The 21,454-nt window shown below is 36.7% G+C and overlaps 1 protein-coding gene and 1 long non-coding RNA gene across 2 annotated transcripts in view; one reads left to right on the forward strand and one right to left on the reverse strand.

Moving 5' to 3' along the window:
- kdm4b (lysine (K)-specific demethylase 4B) overlaps positions 1-21,454 on the reverse strand; it is an 814,203-nt gene that overhangs the window by 290,422 nt on the left and 502,327 nt on the right. The gene's annotated exons all lie outside the window — the stretch shown is intronic.
- Positions 1,430-21,071, forward strand: LOC147838342 (uncharacterized). Its single transcript, XR_015521695.1, has 2 exons — positions 1,430-1,700; positions 19,180-21,071. It is a non-coding gene; the product is annotated as an uncharacterized LOC147838342 (long non-coding RNA).

Consider the following 21,454-nt stretch of genomic DNA (forward strand, 5'->3'; position numbering starts at 1 on the left):
CTACAGAATGATTCAATGAACTAATTCTCTAATAAATGACTATCTGAGTTGATTCGGTTTAGTGAATCAAACATCTACAGAATGATTCAGTCAACTCTGATTCTCTAATGAATCACTATACAAGTAGGTACTTTAGTTAAACATATACAGAACGATTCTCTGAACTCTAATTCTCTAATGAATCATTATACGAGTTGCTTCCATTTAGTGAATCAAACAGACCGATTCAGTGAACTCTGACTCTCTAATGAATCATTATATGAGTAGGTTCTATTTAGTGAATCAAACACACACAATGATTCAGTGAACTCCAGTTCTCTAATGTATGGCTATTTGAGATGGTACTATCTATATTAATATATAAATTGATTCTCTTTAGTGAATCAAACATATACAGGATGATTCATTGAATTCTCTATTGAATGACGAGTCATCTCTTCTGTTTTAGGTGAATCAAATACATACAGTGCAATCCAATAAACTGGGATTCCCAACCGGATGACTATGCAAAAGTGTGTTCTTCTGAGAATCGCTTAAACACTTCAATCCCATTTCCTCGCTAAAAAGTCCTAATGTGTTGCATTCATAATGTGAGGATGTGTGGCATTTCAGATCGGAGCGCACGGCCGCCTACGCTCTTCTGACTGCAACTCGGAGACAAACCTACTCAACATAATCAACTGAGTGATATCCATCAAGGAGTCCATTCATTAATTTCCATAATAACGCGTGCCTGAATTAGCCTGCGGGAGCGGCTAATTAGTTCTCTATCAGTATGTGAACACAAATGAAGCATGGGATGGCTTTTAAAGCGGTGGAGAGCTGCCCGTCTGGGGAATCCAGCGCTTTCGGCGGCACCTGCCACTCTTTCCAGAGCCTCTCGGAGGATTTATGGTGACGTCAGCACAGTTTGGCATGTGGGAGAGACGGCGATGCTAAATTAGAGTGCTTTCCTTTAGCGCGTGAATAAAACATGAGGCAGAGATGCCTGTGAATTATTGAGGAGGTGGTAACGAGCTGGGCAGGTGCTGCGCTTCAGAGGTAAAAGAGGGCGAGAACCGGCGTTCAAATGCAAAGTCTTCGCCTCGGGTTTCTGGAGAACAAAAACACTGAAATGATTTCTCCCATAATAACACTAGTGGAGGATTCTGACGATTGTAGGGTTACTTTCATACCTAGACTTTTGTTTCGGGACTTGACTTATTTGCCCAGTTAGCGCAGTTTGTTTGGCATATGTGAATCCAGCAATCGCGATCGGATACGCGCCAAAACAATCGCTCCGAGATTGCCTGAATGAGGTGATCTCAGCTTGATTAAAACAAATTCTGGAGTGGATCGATTGTAGTGAGAAAGCGATACGATTCCAGCCCGGCTATTGACCTTATTCTGAAAATGCGGAAGTGCGCCTGTTTTCATGATTGTCTTAGAACTTCCGATTCAGTCGTCTATGGGAGAAATGACTAGGAATAATAAACGGCAGAAAATGGTCGAACTACTTGGTCTGTATTGTCATGCAAACATTTTGTTTGTTGAGCAAGTAGAATAATATGATAAGAAAATATCAAATTGCAACATCAAGCAACGTAACGAGCAGTTTAACGTCAAAAAATGAATAGAAGTGAATGAGACTGGAAGTCTCGAGCCAAAAAGATTCAAATGGCAGCGCCCGCTCGTCGGCAGAGAATAAGGTGAATATCACAGTGTTTTATGGATCGATTGTAGTGAGAAAGCGAAACGATCCGAGCCCGGCTATATCACAGTGTTTTATGGATATGTATTAGGCATACGGCTATATGAAGAGAGAATTAGGAGTAGGGCGGGAGGTCATTCCAGACATCCCAAGTCTCCCGGAAGTTCCCGCAAACGAGTTATAATCTCCCGGTAATCGCATGTCTTCCTCCCTGTCCTCAAATACGTTGCGCAACCTTCTTACCCCTTCCCATCGCATCCCTCCTCGCTCTTCAGACATGTCGCGCACACCCTGTCAAACACCACCAACCCACCACCCCCCGACAGCCGAGCGGGACTCTAACCGTGAAACTGACCAATGTGAGGAGGGTTTACTCACACATGACTTGTTTTAGCTATTTTGGTCCATTTGGAAACTTTGCCGTGTAAAAGCGAACCGCACCAAGAACGAAGAGCAACATTGTAACAATTTGTTCTGAAACCGGGATTAAAATTAATCAATTCACAGGTGTGAAAGCACCCTGAATGAGGTGATCTCAGCTCGATTGAAATGAACTCTGGAGCGGATCGATTGTAGTGAGAAAGCGATACGATCCTAGTCCGGCTATATCACAGTGTATCATGGATATGTCATAGGCATATACTGTATACGGTTATATGAACAGAGAATTATGAGTAGGCGGGAGGTCATTCCAGACATCCCAAGTCTCCCGGAAGTTCCCGCAAACAATGATAATCTCCCGGTAATCGCGCGTCTTTCTCCCAGTCCTCAAATACGTTGCGCACCCTTCTCACCCCTCCCCACTGCATCCCTCCTCGCTCTTCAGACACGTTGCGCACACAATGTCAAACACCACCAATCTACCACCCCCCGACAGCTGAGCGGGACTCTGCATAATAAACTGTGAAACTCTGACCAATGTGAGGAGAGTTTACTCACACGTGACTTGTTTTAGCTGTTTTGGTCCATTTGGAAACTTTGCCGTGTAAAAGCGAACCGCACCAAGAACAAAGAGCAACATTATAACAATTTTAATCCCTGTTTCAGAACAACTGAATCAATCCACAGGTGTGAAAGTTCCCTGAATGAGGTGATCTCGGCTCGATTGGAATAAACTCTGGAGCGGATCGATTGTAGTGAGAAAGCAATACGATCCTAGTCCGGCTATATCACAGTGTATCATGGATATGTCATAGACATATACTGTATACAGTAATATGAAGAGAGAATTATGAGTAGGTGGGAGGTCATTCAACTGGTAAATGTGCACTTCATTTCTAATACGACAGTGAAAGCGTGCTGAACTATTAACGAGAGCCGTTTATCTGTTAGGAAAACTGACTGACCTGCAGTCTTAGTTTATCTGTTATTTCTCTCAATAAATGTAAAGCCTATGATGCATAAGCCAACTGCTATGTTTGAGACCTCTGCTCTATATTTGACGACGTCTGTGGGTGTCACCATTCGAAATTAAAGTGCAGCTGAGCGAGACTATGCAAAATAAATTGTGAAATTCCATGTAAGGGGAGTTTACTCACATGACTTGTTTTAGCTTTTTTGGTCCGTTTGGAAACTCTGCCATGTGAAAGCGAACCGCACCAAGAACAATGAGCAACATTGTAAAATTTTTAATCCTTTACGGAACAAATGAATCGATTCACAGGCGTGAAAGCACCCTAAAACTCAGCCTCACCGTACGTTCACACCGAAAGCAGCGAGAGCATCCAAGGTCGCTCTGGCCGTCCTGGCGACAACGCTGTCTGCATTCAGCTCCGGCGGCGAGCGCGCTAAAACTCACTAACTTACATTGATCTCGTATGTCAAGGAGCCATTGCAGCATATCAGCTACATTCCTGCATAAGACATGTTTCTAGTGTGAAAATGTTGCGCACTTCTTATCAAATTCATAATACATTGGAAGATCAAGTTGCGTGTGGTGTGGCTTTGCTCTATTTATCCAATATGTGTCCATATGTCTCGAATATCCTGAAGCAGTTATACTGTTTTGTACGGTCACGTCGCATGAGATTCCCGCATTTTTAGGATAAATATATATAACATTAATGCACATCAGTACCTCGCCAGTAACTTAATGCATGTTCATGTAACAAAACATTGTAAATAATTAGAAATTCGGCGACCGCAATCAAACCCTTGGGAACAACTGTGGTCAGAACCCAAGTTCACAGGTCTATGTTCTCTGAACTCCTATCAAGCAGTGGACGTCTTCATTCTGATTGCTTGCCAACGAACCGCGTCATAGCTTATTACCATAAAGTTGACTTGATTTCAACTCTCCTCAACGCCCACGCCGGCGAAGACGCGCCGCGCTGCTCCTCGCTGCTTATTGCCGCCGGCTCTCATTGAAAATGAATGACTTCCGGCTACTTTGACGCTCTCGCATGGTTGCGAAGTTGTTTTGGGTGGTTTGCTTTGGCCAAGTTTAAAAAAAAATTTCACACTTTATTTTGATGGTCTTTTTGTTGAATTAAGTTACATTGTATCTACATGCTAACTTATTCTCATTAGATTATAAGTAGACAGTTACATTGGGGCTAGGGTTGGGATTAGAGTTTTGTAGGTTGATATGTACTTGCAAAGTTTCTTATAGTCAGTTTATTGTTTGTTGAATGTCTGAATCAACAGTTATTAAACAGACAGTCTATACTAATCCTTAAATGGACCATCAAAATAAAGTGTTACCAAAAGAATCTTTAGAAATGCTTTTATTTGCTCATTTATATTGACCACATTTGGAAGGGTCATGAAAATTTATTTTGTTGATTTTTTTAACATATTAATTGGGTTTTAAAAGACGTTTGGGTGTATTTTTAAGAGTATTAAGTGGTTGCTACAGTGTTGTTTTAGCATGCTATGTGGTTTTGGGTGGTTTTCTAGAATATATACGTATAAATATAGCTGTTTCTTTGGCCAACAATAAAGTGTAATTAGTAAATTGTATGTTTCATAACATTTCTCACCCTTAGTGAAACGGTTTAATCGTGTAAACACTGGCAGTGTCTCAGCCATGACTTCTGAAGTCCCCGAACCCACAGGTATAAGTGCTTGATTTTTTCCTCTGGATGGTGAAATCGAGTGGCTCAATTAGTGCGGCGGTTCACCTGGAGTTCAGGTCTCTCTCTGGGGTCCTGCAGCTTGTTTAGGCCACAGGCCGAATAACATCCGTAACACAGACAGACCCCAGAGTGCAGAAACAAACTGCATGCTAATCACTAAAATCCTGATAAAACACAGCTAATTGTGTGCTTTAATTCAAGGACAGCCTTCCCTCTGCTTTTATTCCACGCTGTCTGATGTATTGAGATATTTCAGAAGAGCCCAATCAATCGAATGAGGGAAAAATGAAGACAGTCAAGATGATATCAAACGCTTCTGAGTGTGATTAAAGAAAGAAGAGCTTTGAAAAGCAATAAAAGCTTGTCCTTCGTGTAATGACGATGGCTACATCACGTCTGCGTGTGCTTTGAGGGTTGAAAGTCATTTTTAGCTGGTTTACTTTACTGTAACACTTTAAAATTAAACTTTAAAATTGTTAAACATGTCACATGGGTCTCAAACAAATATTTTAATATTTATTCTTCTAGCTTCTTGGTTGCCATTCATCTAAATCAAGTCATTTTAGCATGTCATATTTATGCATATAAAACATATTTTCCCAACAATAAAATTGTGGCTAGTGAAAATGGCGAGTGGCTAGTAATGTTGGAGATCTACTAGCCACCGTGGCTGGCGATCAAAAAAGTTAATGTCAAGCCCTGTATATAATATAACAATTTTGACTTCAACTGATAATTGTTTTGAATAATCGTGATTACAATTATGACCAAAATAATCGTGATTACGATTTTTCCCCATTTTACAACATTATATTAAATATAATTTACAACCGGGCGAAGCAGTGGCGCAGTAGGTAGTGCTGTTGCCTCACAGCAAGAAGGTCGCTGGTTTGAGCCTCGGCCTAGTTGGCGTTTCTGTGTGGAGTTTGCATGTTCTCCCTGCGTTCGCGTGGGTTTCCTCCGGGTGCTCCGGTTTTCCCCACAGTCCAAAGACATGCGGTACAGGTGAATTGGGTAGGCTAAATTGTCTGTAGTGTATGAGTGTGTGTGAATGTGTGTGTGAATGTTTCCCAGAGATGGGTTGCGGATGGAAGGGCATCCCCTGCGTAAAAATGTGCTGGATAATTTGGTGGTTTATTCCGCTGTGGCGACCCCGGATTAATAAAGAGACTAAGCCGACAAGAAAATGAATGAATCAATAATTTACAACCTAGGCTGGTTGGCTGGTCTACCAGGCTGGTTTTACAGGGGTTTTGGCCATTTCCAGGCTGGTTTCCAGCCATTTCCAGCCTGATCTTAGCTGGTCAGGCTGGAAAATAACCAGCTAAAAACAGCTTGACCAGCCTGGTTTAAGCTAAACATAGCTGGATTTGGCTGGGCTCCCAGCCTGGCTAGGCTGGTTTTAGCTGGTCATATTCCAGCCTGACCAGCTAAGACCAGGCTGGCAATGGCTGGAAACCAGCCTGGAAATAGTGAAAACCCCTCTAAAACCAGCCTGGTCAACCGGCTAAAACCAGCCAATCAGCCTAGGCTGGTTTAAGCTGCATTTTTCAGTAGGGCGAGCAGCCCTAATGTGTTATGTAATATTTTTTAAACTGAATAACTTGCCTTCAACTGCTTGGTAGAGATCGCCTACATCCTAAAACACACACACCAGAAAAGAGTAAGCGCTGCTATTTGGCTAGATTGAGAAAGAAAGTAGAATCAACAACTCAAATACAAACTTATTTAATCACCTCTGATATTGGGTTTGGGATTATTCTGTCTTATTTTACCCTCCAGCACAATTAGGATCCAGCTGGGCGGATTAGAGTCACAAGGACCTGAAAGAAAACACGACAGGGTCACGTTTAGTTCAGCACAAAATTTCCCTCTCCTCATCTGACACTTCAAAAAAAAAAAAAAAGAAAACCCTCCAAATGAAGCCACTGTTTTGCACTTTGCACCACCCCGACTGAAAAAGATGAGTTTCTGAGAATAAATTGCTCTCTTTGTCGCCGTTTTATTGCGTTTTTTTCTCATGTTTTGTGCCTGGTAATTGTGTTTTTCTGCGCTCTGGGCCTCGCAGAGATGCTCTGCTCTCCAGATTCGCCTCTGTTTAATTCAACAGCCCTCAATAAAGCACAACGCTGGGCAGATCGCGCTGATGGCACACTCGAGACTTGTGTTATTGAAATAGATAACAATAAAATTACAGTGCAAATATAATTCTGCTCGCTTTTAGCGTTAGCATGGCCGCGCATCTGTGCCGTAGCACATCTGGCGATGGAGCCGCGTGTCAATAAAAGTCTGCACGCGCCGGAACGACTCCCACTGCGATGTTAATTATTCCTCATTTCAGTATCTGTAGGAGGAAAAAAAAAGAAGAGAATAAAAGTTTTAATTAAAATCTTGCACACTCGCCCATTAGCATTAGCTCCCCGCTGACTAAAACTGCTAAACGCCGGTTAGCCCGTGGTCTTAGAGTTGAGCATTTCAGAGGGATTTCAGGTGCTAGTCGAGATGACAGGCCAGCTAACTAGATCAAATCCATATGGGTGAGATTAGCAAGATAAGCTAAAACTAGTGAAACAGGATTAGCAAGACAAGCTAAGCTAGCAAAACGGCTATTTTTACTTCATCAATAACTGACAAATCACTGGTGTGATTAATTAAATAACTTATTTAATTAAACAATTGTTGCTCAGATATGCTTCAAAGGAGGATGTAAAACATACAGTATGCAATTTTAGCACTTATTAATATCATTGTTTTGACACACAAGTATTAAAAAAGATAAATGGAAATGCTAACGTATATATTAAGTGTTAATCATTAATAATTCATAAACACAAAACATACTTAATTGGTGCGGAAACGATTTTCAGTGGAAAATTGCCACTGTAGTAAATGTCGCAAATAATAATAACAACAACAACAACAACAACAACAACAACAACAACAACAACAACAACAATAAAATAGCAAAGTTGTCCTGAAATTAAATAAAATATATGTTTTTATATAATATCACATATCAACAAGCACATATTTATATTCAGAAATACCCCCCCCCTTCAAAAAAAAAAAAAAAAAAAAACTTTACAATTTAACCATTTCAGAATGACTAAAATGTCTATTATAATAGACTCACCGGCCACTTTATTAGGTACACCTTACTAGTACTGAGTTGGAGCCACCTTTTTGCCTTCAGAACTGCCTTAATCCTTCATGGCAGAGATTTAACAAGGTCCTGGAAGTATTCGTCAGAGATTTTGCCCCATATTGACATGATAGCATCAAGCAGTTGCTGCATATTTGTGAAAAGAAATGAGAAATGAAATTTTATAGATAAGCACCTTTATAGCTTGTCAGTTTCACATAACTAGCTTTATATACAACAAATCTAGCAGTCTAGCCTATTCATTATATGCTTATAGCCTACAGGCCACTAAATGTTTCATTTATTTTATTTAAAAAACGGACACATGAGAAATGAAACACTTGATTTTATAGCTTAGCTCGTCAGTTTCTAACTAGCTTAACTAGCTAAGTTAACTAGCTTCCCCAGTCTTGTAAACGTGAGCAATGATTGAAATGGAGTCTGTTTGTCAAACTCTACCAGATCCATGTTGTGTGGCGGCTGAAGGAGGCCTGTCTTTCCTTCAAATACCCTCGTGGCGACACCTTTCAGGCCGGTGATCCGAATGATAGAAAGGTCCAATAATATCATAACAACACTCGACGGCCCGCGACGGGAGATGCGCGCTTCCGCCCGTCCGCGAGCTCGCGCTTTATTACCGCCGTGATTCACCTGAGCGCAAACACACACGCCAAAAAAATCCTATTAGAGGTGAGAAGAAAACAATAATGCTCCGTCGCGAGAATCCGCTTGTTCGCTTTGTGTTGATGTGAGACAAACAGCGGAATAAAGGTATGAGGATGACATTATCACACGCTTCAGGACATTTCAGACCGCCGTTAATGGAGGAGCTACACAACAATGCTAATACACCAAAATAAATCACGCGCGCTTCATTTTCTCGCCCTCACTGCTCGAGACTCAAGACTTCACACACATCTTTACAAACCTCGGCAATTTATCTATTAAAGCCTAATCAGATTAAAGCAGGTTTTTTGTCTCTAATTGCCTAATGCCTTGAGTCAGACGCGCTGTTTGCTCTGCTTTAATTAACTATTTTAAGAGGCGCGTCGAACACACTCTTTGGCTTTCACGAGCGGAAGATTTCAATTTAATGTAATTACACACTACCTCCGAAATGAAACGATTAAATGCGCATTTCAGGCTTATTAAACACAGCAGACGAGCATATGTTCGAGGAATAATGTAATGTTGATAATGGTAATAAATAATTTAGAGTTAGCCTAATAATAAATATTGAATGATTTATTCTTATTAGTAAATTGTATTTGTGTATGACTTAATTTAAAATAAAACATTAGGAGAGGAAGGGTTGCTGGTCTGCTGAGTTTAGATTCAACCTCAAAATCAGTCAAAGTTTTTAATTATAGATTATAATCATTTAAATTAGAGTATGAGTTAAAATATGAAAGAGAAGGACCGGGCAACTATTAAATTCCCGTTTTATTTTTGAACAATATGAATTATTTTTGCAAAAAAAAAAAATTATATATATATATATATATATATATATATATATATATATATATATATATATATATATATATATATATATATATATATGTGTGTATGTATATATATATATATACACATACATACATATATACATGCACATATGCACATATACATACATATACATATATAAAATCTAAGAAATTTTATTTAAATAAAATGCAATAATTGTATACTTTATAATATATTGCACTTTATAATATAATCGTTTTGAATTATATTTATTAAACTTCATATATATTTATATATATATATATATATATATATATATATATATATATATTTTTTTTTTTTTTAATACATATACTTATGCATAAATAATTCATATTATTTAAAGATAAAACAAGAATTTAATAGTTGCCCGGTCCTGCTCTCATATTTTAACTCATACTCTAATTTAAATGATTATAATATATACGTGTATGTAATGTTAAATTAATATACATTTAGTGTTTGTATAATCAGACCCCCTAGTTTTTCATGATTGTTTGGCGGTAATGCCCAGAAATGTTGTATATAACTATAGAAATATATAGTTTTAAGTGCAAAATTGTCTGCAAATTTCTGGGTATTACCGCCACAAAACTGTGGGGGGAAAAAAACGTGAAAAAGTAGGAGGTCTGATTATATAAACACTTAATGTATAATAATTTAACATTACACACACATGCATACATACACACATACATATACACACACACACACATACATATATATATATATATAAAAACTTTATAAACCTAGGTCCTTAATATATGTGTGGAAAGCACTGCTAACAGCAGATGAGCATGATTAGTTTATATGCATGCACTATGAATAACCATATATTTTACAAATTTCTTCTTAATACATTTTTTTTTAAGATTAGACAGTTACATTTGATTTGGTTGTATATTTTAGGCAGAATATATGCATGCTAACTCATGCTAACAGATTATAAGTGTATTGTAAACTAATATAATGTATTGCAATAAGTTCAGTAGTAATGTAAATACACAACATTCGTTTTCTATTGTGGTGTTATGTTGTCAAACCCTATTGAAATCAAGTTTACTCAGTTGCGAATCTTTTGTGAACCGACTTTTCCTCTAGTAAATGCAATGGGACGGCCTTAAAATGGTTTGAAATTAGTGAAAAACGAACTCAGTTTGGCTGAAATCCAACAGATGATCGCCGATACAAGCCCGTTTGAGGATGTTTGAGGAGATGCTTTAATTATGCAGTGTTTTAGTCAGGATGCTGCGCTTTCGTAGCCTAATGAGCTGTTAAAAGTGCTCTGAGAGGGGATAATTTTAGAAAGGTAAAAACAAACTTCAAAGGTAATTTGGCAAGAGTGATAATGAGAGCGCAGGGACTCGCGGCGAATAGAGACGCTTCAGCATTATATTTAATAGGTGAACATCAAAGCTCGTCCAACGCCGGTTAGCGGAGACCTTCGAGACATCGCAGGGTGAAAATACGTGACCTGAGAAGTCCAAGAACATCCGACTAAATGTGTTATCCTGGGTCAAATACATTCACATTTTAGGGAAAACTGAATGCCATTTGAGCATAATTTCATGCAGGAAATGTTCGCAGGAAGCAACAGAAATGTTTCTTGTAATCGCAACATAAGAAATGCATGCAGACTATCGTAAAGTATCGAATTTGCAAACAAAGCGTTGGTGGTTTAAATTAGGCATGGGACGATAACCGTTTTCAAGGTATATCGAGGTTTGGAAAAGTCAAGGTTTTAAAACTGCCAATTTTCTGTAATACCGTCCCTACGGTATGTGTAAGAATTTTTTATTTACGTTTTTTTTTTTTTTTTTTGTCTTTTAGGACAACAGTATCTCCTATATCATATTTTAAATTGTAAAAAAAAAAATCTGTGTTTTTAAAACTAATGAAGACAGCAGAAGTCAAAGATTCATTTAAATTTTTTAGCCTCACGTGTTCCAAAATATTTTAAATGTTTAGCAAAATAAAATATATTGTGTTCAAAGGGAAAAAAGTTTTATTTTTTAAACCAGACATTTAAAAGAAGATTTTAGAGCAGTGTTCACAATACCTTGAAACAGTGATATTTTTATCCAAGGTTATCATACTGTCAGAATCTTATACCAGCCCATGCCTAGTTTAAATTAATTTCCAAGAAGCCAATCCCATAATTAACAGTAGCATTTTATAATCATTTTAAAATGGTTTGTTCAAAACGTTTTCACGTCTACGTATTTTCATTGTAACTAAAAGTCATTAACAATCAGACAATGAAAAGGTTTTTGCATAGGAATGGATGATACCACACTTATACCGATACTTAAACATTTTTACGACACTAATATTTTAAATTATAAGTGTAATCGATATCAATGTAATTTTTCTAAATAATGTTACATTACATGTAAATATTATTCATACAAACTGTATATACACACAATGCACACACACACACTTATATTTATTCTTATTCACCTATGGTAACAAGAGAAAGAGAGAGCTGATTTGTATTTACAACCCAAGGAAACCCACACCAACATGGGGAGAACATGCAAACTCCACACAGAAATGCCATCTGACCCAGCCAGGGCTCAAACCAGTGACCTTCTTGTTGTGAGGCGATCATGTTACTCACTGCACCACCATGTCGCCCTAACAAAACATTTTTTAATCTTAAAAACATACATTATAAAATCGCTACATTTATAAGATGTCTGCAATAAAAAAAATAATAAAAGAAAAACGCATATAATATTCATATATGTGCAAAATGGCTATATTTGTGAGAAAACAACTGATATTGGGAACAAAAAGATTCTAAAATATTGTGTTTGCAACCAATTCTTAAAGTTTTATTTTTACTTAAAGTAACACTCATTACATTTTCAAAATGTCCGCCCTCTCAAAAACATTTCTTGACAGAAAAATGCATAAAAAATGTTTTTAGGTTTGCTGAAAAGTTTTATATTTTAGTTTTAAATCACTATACGTGTCATTTTCACAAATATTATTTCTTAAGATGAACGCAGTAAGCACTAGGGCTGTGCGATTTGGGGAAAATATCTAATTGCGAGTTTGTTTGTTTTGTTTTTTTTTTTACAGATATTGCGATTAAAATTGGATTTACAATGTAATTAAATTTATTTAATTGCTGTTTGTCTTTGATATTAATTTGTCTAGTAATGCTTCTGAAGCAGGAGACACCATAATTCCACGCGTCAGCGCTTTCCTGTTCATTGTATTTATTTTTTATTGTCGCCGTTAACTAATCGAAACGTTTTAAATTGCGATTGCGATTCAATTTCGATTAAAATCGCACAGCCCTGGTGATCACTGTTTATTTTTTATCAAGGCAATGTCTTCCAAAATGTGCTAATTATATTGAACTTGAAAAACTTACAAATTACTGATTTGCAAGTATCGGTTACTGCATTTACATTGTTAATTGTCTGCGTACTGATTGCATTTTTATTGCCAAATAGATTTAAAAAATGTCTGACTTAATTAAAAAAAAAAAATTACAAATACATTCACATTGTGATTGCTACACTTAAAAGGCATAAGGAACAATAAAGCAGATATTTATAAAGTAGCTAAAAATGTTAAAGCAGTTTCATTTAACACTTGCAATATTTTCACAAATTTTCTGTTTCCAAACTCCTGTTTTCTCACAGCCCTGCATGTTTAGTAAACAGTCTGAAATTGCTGTCTTCCATGACGATGTCCTCAATCCAGCGCCAGACATTGATCTGGAAACTATAGCGGCGGTGTGTACGATATATATCAGATTTCTGCTTATCTGACGCCACGCTGATAAGAGCTTCAGAGACGCACAGAACGGATGACTCGATACTGAAACAGCACTCGACGCTGCTAAACTGATCAATAAATAGATATGTCAACTTCAGCTCAGCCAAAATCCGCACACACTGACGAACATGAAGGCGGGATTGTGGAAAGTGTTGAAAGAAGAAGGGCCAAATAAACTGCTCTCCACAGACTTAAATGTTTACCATGAGAAGAGGAAAAAAAACCGAAATCTGTTAAGAATTTAAAGGCTTCAGTCATAATCCAAATTAGGTGTTTAGAATCAAATAAATTTTAGTGCTTGGAATATTTATAAATCTACAAAAAATCTTTTAAAATACAATATTTAGAGCTTTTACAACAAAGTATGTGATGTAGAAGTACTTTGCAAAAGTGCTTAACTAAACAATTGTTTAATATTTTAATTGCAGTAATTTTTTAACACCAAATATTATTTATTTTTTGACATTTAAATGTAGCACAACAAATATAATTACTTTACATGGGGCTGTTTCTCAATATGCGTTCTTCAGCGGTCTTGCGTCCTCTGTAACGTCATCATCAGCTGCCAAAGTTCAGTTTCAATACTCAAGACCGCAAGAACAGAGGACGCGTGAAACTTCCCAGATGTGTTCTTGATATCGACGACACACCGATGCAGACTTGAGCAGCGATCTCGCTATACAGTAGGAGTCCCAGAAGTCATTGCGATTGGAGATGGGAAGTGCAAGATTTTATTTAGATTTATTATTAAAGTTCAGAGCTATAATTTAATTACCTCAGGAGTTTCTCTAAATGAAACGGTGAATATAAACATCTTCATGGACATCTTAATAAAGGGTTAAGGGTGTTTGCTGAAATTCATATTAAAATCTGTTTTATTTACTGTGCAATGTATATTTATAATGTTTTATGCATAGTATATTTTTTGAAAAGGTGAAAAGCAATAAATGGTTGTATGAATGCTGTAATGTTTAAATAATTTTCCATTTAAAACGCGTGATTGTCACGTGACCATCAGGAAGAACGCAGCATCTCATTTCTCACAGGACGCGTTCTCGGTTCTCACGGTCTCCCAAGTTCATTCTTCCGAGGATACCTGGCAAGACCGGTCTCCACACGAACGCAAGTCCATTCTCTGCGTTCTTGAAATTGAGAAACAGCCAGGGTGTATGCAATTATTTAGTTGTTACTTTTACATTTTGGTATTGACAATTTTAGGATAAAACTTAATGTGAAAATTAACATAAAAATCCTAAAAAACACAATTTTTTTGCAAAAAAAAAAGATCATGCTGATATAATTAATATTTTCATTTAAGTGAGGAAGACATTTTGTTGACAGATTAAAAAAAAACTACATAAATATTAACTACATAATAATATATAACTACATTCAATTTCTATCAATCAATCAATCGCTCAACCAATCAAATCAACACATCCTCAGTCACGCAATCAACCGCTCGCACAATCAATCAATCAAACAATCACTTGCTCAATCAATCAATTACTTTTTGAATCAATCAATAAATCAGTTGTTCAATCAGTCAATCGATTGATCAACCAATCATGTGCTTGTCAACCAATCAATTATCTTTTCAATCAATCACTTTTTAAATGAATCAGTCAATCAGTAGTTCAGTCAGTCGGTAAATCAATCAACTAATCATGTGCTTGTCAATTTAATCACTTTTTAAATTGATCAATAATTTTTCAATCAATCACCTAGTCAGTTATTCAATTATTCAATTACTTGCGCCAATAAATCAATCAATTTATTTTTTAAATCAATCACTCACCTGTACAATCCTTCAATCAACCACTCAGCCAATCAATTGATTGTCAATAAATCACTCGCTCATTCAATCGCTTTAATCAATCAAATCACTTGTTCAGTCAGTCAATCAATCGACCAATTATTTGCATCTTAATCAATCAATCAATTACTTTCAATCACTTGTTCAATCGATCTATCAATCACCTAGTCAATCAACCGAACAATTGTTCATCAATAAATTACTCCCTTGCTCAATCAATCAAATCAACACTTCTTTTGTCATGCAACCAATCATTAACTTGCTCAATCAACCAATCAATTGATCAATCACTTTTCAATCAGTTAACCAATCTTGCTTGTCAAACAATCAATTACTTTTTTTAATATACTAGTTCAATTAGTAAATCAATAAATCAATCACTTGCTTGTCAATCAATCAGTCAATCAACCAATCAATTGTTCATCAATAAATCATTAACTTTATCGATCAATCAAATCAACACTTAGTCATTCATTCATTCATTCACTTGCTCAATCAACCAATCAATAGATCAATCATTTACTTGCTCAATTAATTGCTTTTTCAATCAATCGAATCACTTGTCCAGTCATTCAAATAATCACTTGCTTGTCAATCAATTAATCAATCACTTTTTTCAATGAATCAATTTGTTCTATCAGTCAGTCAGTCAACCAACCAACCACTTGCTAGTCAATCACTCAACCACTTGCTCAATCAATCGATCAAACAATTCAATTAATCAATCAATAAATGTATAATAATAAGAATAATAAATCCAAGAGCCATAAACATACTCCATCCAAACAAACCGATTTGATTTCAAAGGAGACGTTCAGAACTAACAAATGCTACACAGATTTGTTGTGTTGTGCGTGTGATGTTAGCGCAGCTCCACTAAACCCTCAGAGGACGTCGCTTCGGTCTCGCTACAATCCGGTTAAGAGGAGCCAGAGAGCAGGTCAAACACAAAGCAAACACATGGAGGGAGCATTTGTTTGGACTCCGGCAGGACGTCTTGACAGCCGTGGCCTGAGAGACTCCATCAGCCTGACAGTTCGGCTCTGGCGGAGAACAAGCTAATTGCTGTGGGACTAGCAAGCTTTCTGCCTCCATCAAAACACGCTGTAGCATCAGCCGCCAGAAACAGCCCTCCACCACGACCCTGACGAATAACCTTCATAACAAACCGGCTAATGGCATGCGGTTTACGGCATTAACCACACTAGTGGTGCAAAACTAGCACGCTAGCTACAAAATCTCCAGCAAAGTATGTTCATTTGTTCTTATTTTATGCTTTCTGATATGTATGTACAGGGTATGCTAATTCTCTAAGTATATATAATTAGCATATTAAAAGTAACCATGAGATAGCATGAGGAAACTGTATTACATGTTGGCAATTCGTACAAATTCATATAATTTTAATCTGATCAAATTAATGCAAAGTAGCTAAAATAAGTCAAAAAGTTACCTAAAAAGCTTGCTAGCGTCAAAAACTGTGACTGGAGAATGTTTGTTTGTATTCTTATTTTGCACTTTCTGATAGGAATGTACAAGATATGCTAATTTTGGGAGTATAAATTTGCATATTAAGATGAGAAATTTTCAGCCCAATCTCATGAGAAAATGCAGCTTTTTTTTTAGCTACATATTGTCAGAAAAGTGTCTAATTCGTACAAATTCATAGAATTTAATTTGTATGAAACCGTACCACCTGTTAAAAAAGATGTACCTCCAAAATCCTCCTCTAAATCAACTCCTTATGAGCAAATCGTACTATAACCAGTGAATGAAATGGTACAAAATATTACGAAAGTCAAGTTTCGAATTGCGGTGAGATTGCATTGGAAATGTTTGCTAACTTCACATGAACACATATCTACATTTTAAACCAAAAACATGACAAAACGAAGCTAAGTGTTAGCTTATTAACATGTTTTTCCTCAATTTTATTTAAAAGATACGTCTTAGCTGGAAGATATTACATTTCAAATAAATTATTATAGCTAGCAGCAATTATGAATGTATAGTGTACAGACTGCATAGTAAACTCATAGTAAACAGGCTAAATATTGTTGCGAATCGTGATATGGTCATACCTGTCAACATTTGTCTCTCAAAATCTGGGAGGGAAGGGGGTGGCTTGCTGTTGGGGCTGATTTGTCTGAATAACTCAGCTGAGAAGCGGGTAGGTAACTGTACTATTCACCGGGTTTCAGGCGGCCGCTGCAATCGGATACTATGCCAAAGTCTGCAACCCAGGGTGTTACAGACTGTATCAAAAAGTTGAGGACCCTGGGTGAAATTATAAGAGTTCTCTGGAAGAAATAACAAAACGGGAGGGTGGCGGGGGATAGGTTTGAATATGGGAGACTGCCGGGAAAAACGAGAATGTTGGCAGGTATGAATATGGTGCATAAGGGTTTTGACCTAGATCTTCACTGAAATTCATTCATTTATTTTCTTTTCAGCTTAGTCCCTTTATTAATATGGGGTCGCTACAGCAGAATGAACCACCAACTTATCCAGCATATGTTTTACGCAGTGGATGCCCTTCCAGCTGCAACCCATCTCTGGGAAACATCCATGCACACTCATATGGACAATTTAGCTTACCCAATTGACCTGTACCGCATGTCTGTGGACAGTGGGGGAAACCGGAGCACCCGGAGGAAACCCACGCGAACACGAGGAGAACAAGCAAACTCCACACTGAAAAGCCAACAGACCCAGTCGAGGCTCGAACCAGAAACCTTCTTGCTGTGAAGCGACAGCACTACCTACTGCGCCAACACGTCGCCCTTCACTGAAATCGAGCTGGCTAAATGGGAATGCCAAGACGTCATGCTAATAATCTAACTTAGCTTCCTTTATCAATCAGTGTAAAAAAACTGTTGCTTTCTGGGCTGGAAATGAATGCCAATATTCAGAAGACATGCCAATAAAGTAGCTTGAATTGTTTCAATACATTATCCTATAAATTTAAAAACACATCCGTGTAGCTAGCAGCGTTAAATTATGAATTTATAGACAGCACAGTAAACTCGCCTTCAAACTCGCCTAACAGACACAATAATGTTAAGAATTCAGCTTGTATGGGTTTTTACTAGATCTTTATTAAAATAGAGTAGGCTAAATGGGAATGCTAACCCATCCTACTGAAAAAAAACAGCTTAAACCAGCCTAGGCTGGTTTTAGCTGGTCGACCAGCCTGGTTTCCAGCCAGGTCTTAGCTGGTCAGGCTGGGAGATGACCAGCTAAAACCAGCTTGACCAGCCTAGCCAGGCTGGGAGCCCAGCCAAAACCAGCTATGTCCAGCTTAAACCAGGCTGGTCAAGCTGGTTTTAGCTGGTCATTTTCCAGCTAAGACCAGGATGGAAATGGCTGGAAACCAGCCTGGAAATGGCCAAAACCCCTCTAAAACCAGCCTGGTCCACCAGCTAAAACCAGAATAGGCTGGTTTAAGCTGGATTTTTAAGCAGGGATGCTCATAATCCATCTTAGCCACCTTTATCAACCAATGTAAGAAACCGTTGCTTTCTGAGCTGGAAATGAATGCTAATATTTAAAAGTCTTGCCAGTAAAGTAGCTCGATTTATTTCAGTCAATAACTCTAGAATTTCAAAAAAACTTCAATATAGCTAACAGTGTTTAATTGTAAATGTGTAGCCTGCAGAGCATACTTATAAGTTGTAAAGCTAGTTTCAAAACTCACTAAACAGGCACAATATTGTTGAGAATTCAGCTTTTAATAGCTTTCATAAGGGTGTTTAACTAGACCAGCATTGAAATTGAGTAGGCTAAATGGAAATGCTAGGAAGTTATGCTAATAATCTAGGTGCATTTATCGATCGGTGTAAGAAACTGTTGCTTTTTGAGCTGGAAATGAAAGCCAATATTCAGAAGTCATGCTAATAAAGTAGCTTGAATTATTTCAGTAAATTATTCTATAATTTAAAAACACGTCCGAGTATCCAGCAGCGTTTAATTATGAATTTAAAGACTGCACAGTAAACTTGTAAAGCTAGTTTCAAACTGACCAAACAGACACAATGTTAAGCATTTAGCTTTTGGGGTTTTTAACTAGATCTTCATTTAAGCTGAGTAGGCTAAATGGGAATGCTAAGTCATGATAATAATCTATCTTCGCTATCTTTACAAATCAGTATAGGAAACTTGCTTTCTTAGCTGGAAATTAATGCTAATATTTGAAAGTCTTGCCAATAAAGTAGCTCAATTTATTTCAGTCAATAACTCTAGAATTTCAAAAACACTTCAGCAAAGCTAACAGCGTTTAATTGTAAATGTGTAGACAGCAGAGTATACTTTTAAATTGTAAAGCTAGTTTCAAAACTCACTAAACAGGCACATTATTTTGTAGAATTCAGCTTGTAATAGCTTTCATAAGGGTTTTTAACTAGACCAGCATTGAAATTGAGTAGGCTAAATGGGAATGCTAGTCATGCTAATAACCTAGCTGCATTCAATCGGTGTATTTAAAAAAAAAAAAAAAAAAAAAAAGTTGCTTTCAGTGCTGGAAATGAAAGCCAATATTCAGAAGTCATGCTAATTAGCTTGAATTATTTCAGTAAATTATTATATAATTTTAAAACACGTCTGTGTATCCAGCCGCGTTTCGTTATGGATTTATAGACTGCACAGAAAACTTTTAAAGCTAGTTTCAAACTTGCTAAACAGGCACAATATGGTGGAGAAATTCGGCTCGTGTTTTCCTCATTTTGCAGCTCTTTCCACAGAGACTTGCCCCAGATGCTACGCAAATCAAAGGATCGCGCTGTAATTGAATTTCCAGCGCTTCAAGAAGAAATACCTGTAGGAAATAAAGTCTGGACGGTGAAGACTAACCGCGGATGAGAGACGGGCGCGCGGCCGAGCAATCGCGTGCATACAGGACGGAGACTCGCGGGCACGCGCATGCACTTGTCAGAGTGGAAATCACAAACACGCATTTTATTAAAAACACGCTCCCCACAGCCGGTGAATGCGATCTTTCTTCATATGACATATCAAAACAGCTGTACCCGAGACACCCAAACCGCGTTTTTTCATCAACTGCAATATGAGACTTATTTGATATATATTTCATGAAATTGAGGAATATAGAGTCATCTTGATGGTAGTTGTTCATGTGAAATGAACATCCTGTCATTGTTACTCACTCTCAAGCTTTCTGGTTGCTCAGTTGCATAGAACAAGAAAAAAGTGATTTCGAAGAATGCTCACGCTGCTCTGTTCTGTAATACATAGTCATCAGTATGTGCATAGCTTCAATACTATAAATCTTCTTGTGAAGTTAATATTAATTGAACAAAAGGAAAATAAGTCGTACAATTTATTTGTGTAGTTAATAAATAATAAAATCTCACACAAAAAAAATGACAATTTATATTACTTAATTGGATTAATAAATTAATAAATATTTAAAAATATGAATAACTTAAAATATATAAATGTAAAAAAAATCTTACGTTTGTTTCAGAAATTTTTATTTTCAGTTTTATAGGACAAATAATAATATTAATAATATCAAAATGCTCTAAATAATTTCATTGGAAGTGGGTTGTTTATTTGTCTGTTTTTAGAAAAAGCTAATTATCTTTTGCTTCTCAAATATTCTGTCTGTGTGAATAAATTAAATCAGTTTCGCCAAAAACCAGGGTGAGTGTTTGAATAAAACAGCTTGATTTACTTGATGGCATGACTTATTTAATTAATTGGAAAATGGAAAAACAGTCATTTTATTTTCAACATCAGAGGAATAATGAATATGTTAATAGTACAAATGTCAAAACAAATTAATACAATTACAAAGTACCTAATAATTCAAAAGTTTGGAGTTAAAGTGTGAATTTAGTTGGACACCATAGGACAATGCTATTCATATTTATCTGAAAATAAAATTAAACAAAGTTATGCAATTTGAATTTAATAGTATTTAATCTAAACACACTTTTTACAAAAATGCAGAAGTAATAAAGCCAAACGTTTGTGCTAAATTAGGATTATAATTGTACGTTACTACTATTAGTAGTTTTAATGTAAAAACATGAGCTAAATTATGACTTTAATTAGATATCAGAGAACAAATAACAATAATAATAGTAAATGGAATAGTGAATGTAAGTGTATGGGTGTTTTCCAGTACTGGGGTCGCAGCTGAAAGGGCATCCGCTGTGCAAAACATTTGCTGGATAAGTTGGCAGTTTATTCCACTGTGGCAACCCTGATAAATAAGGGACTAAGCTGAAGGGAAACAAATGTTTGATAATAACAACAAATAATAGCAATCATCAATTAAATAAAGAATTTTTAATTTAACACTAATCTTAGGAATAATAGAATAATATGAATTTAAACAAATGTAAAGACATTATTAATTATAATTAAAATCTTAGATGTGAATATGTAGGTTGAATTGTGGCCAG

The sequence above is a fragment of the Danio rerio genome, chromosome 22, assembly GCF_052040795.2.
Source record: "Danio rerio strain M-AB ecotype USA chromosome 22, GRCz13ab, whole genome shotgun sequence".
Classification (NCBI taxonomy): domain Eukaryota; kingdom Metazoa; phylum Chordata; class Actinopteri; order Cypriniformes; family Danionidae; genus Danio; species Danio rerio.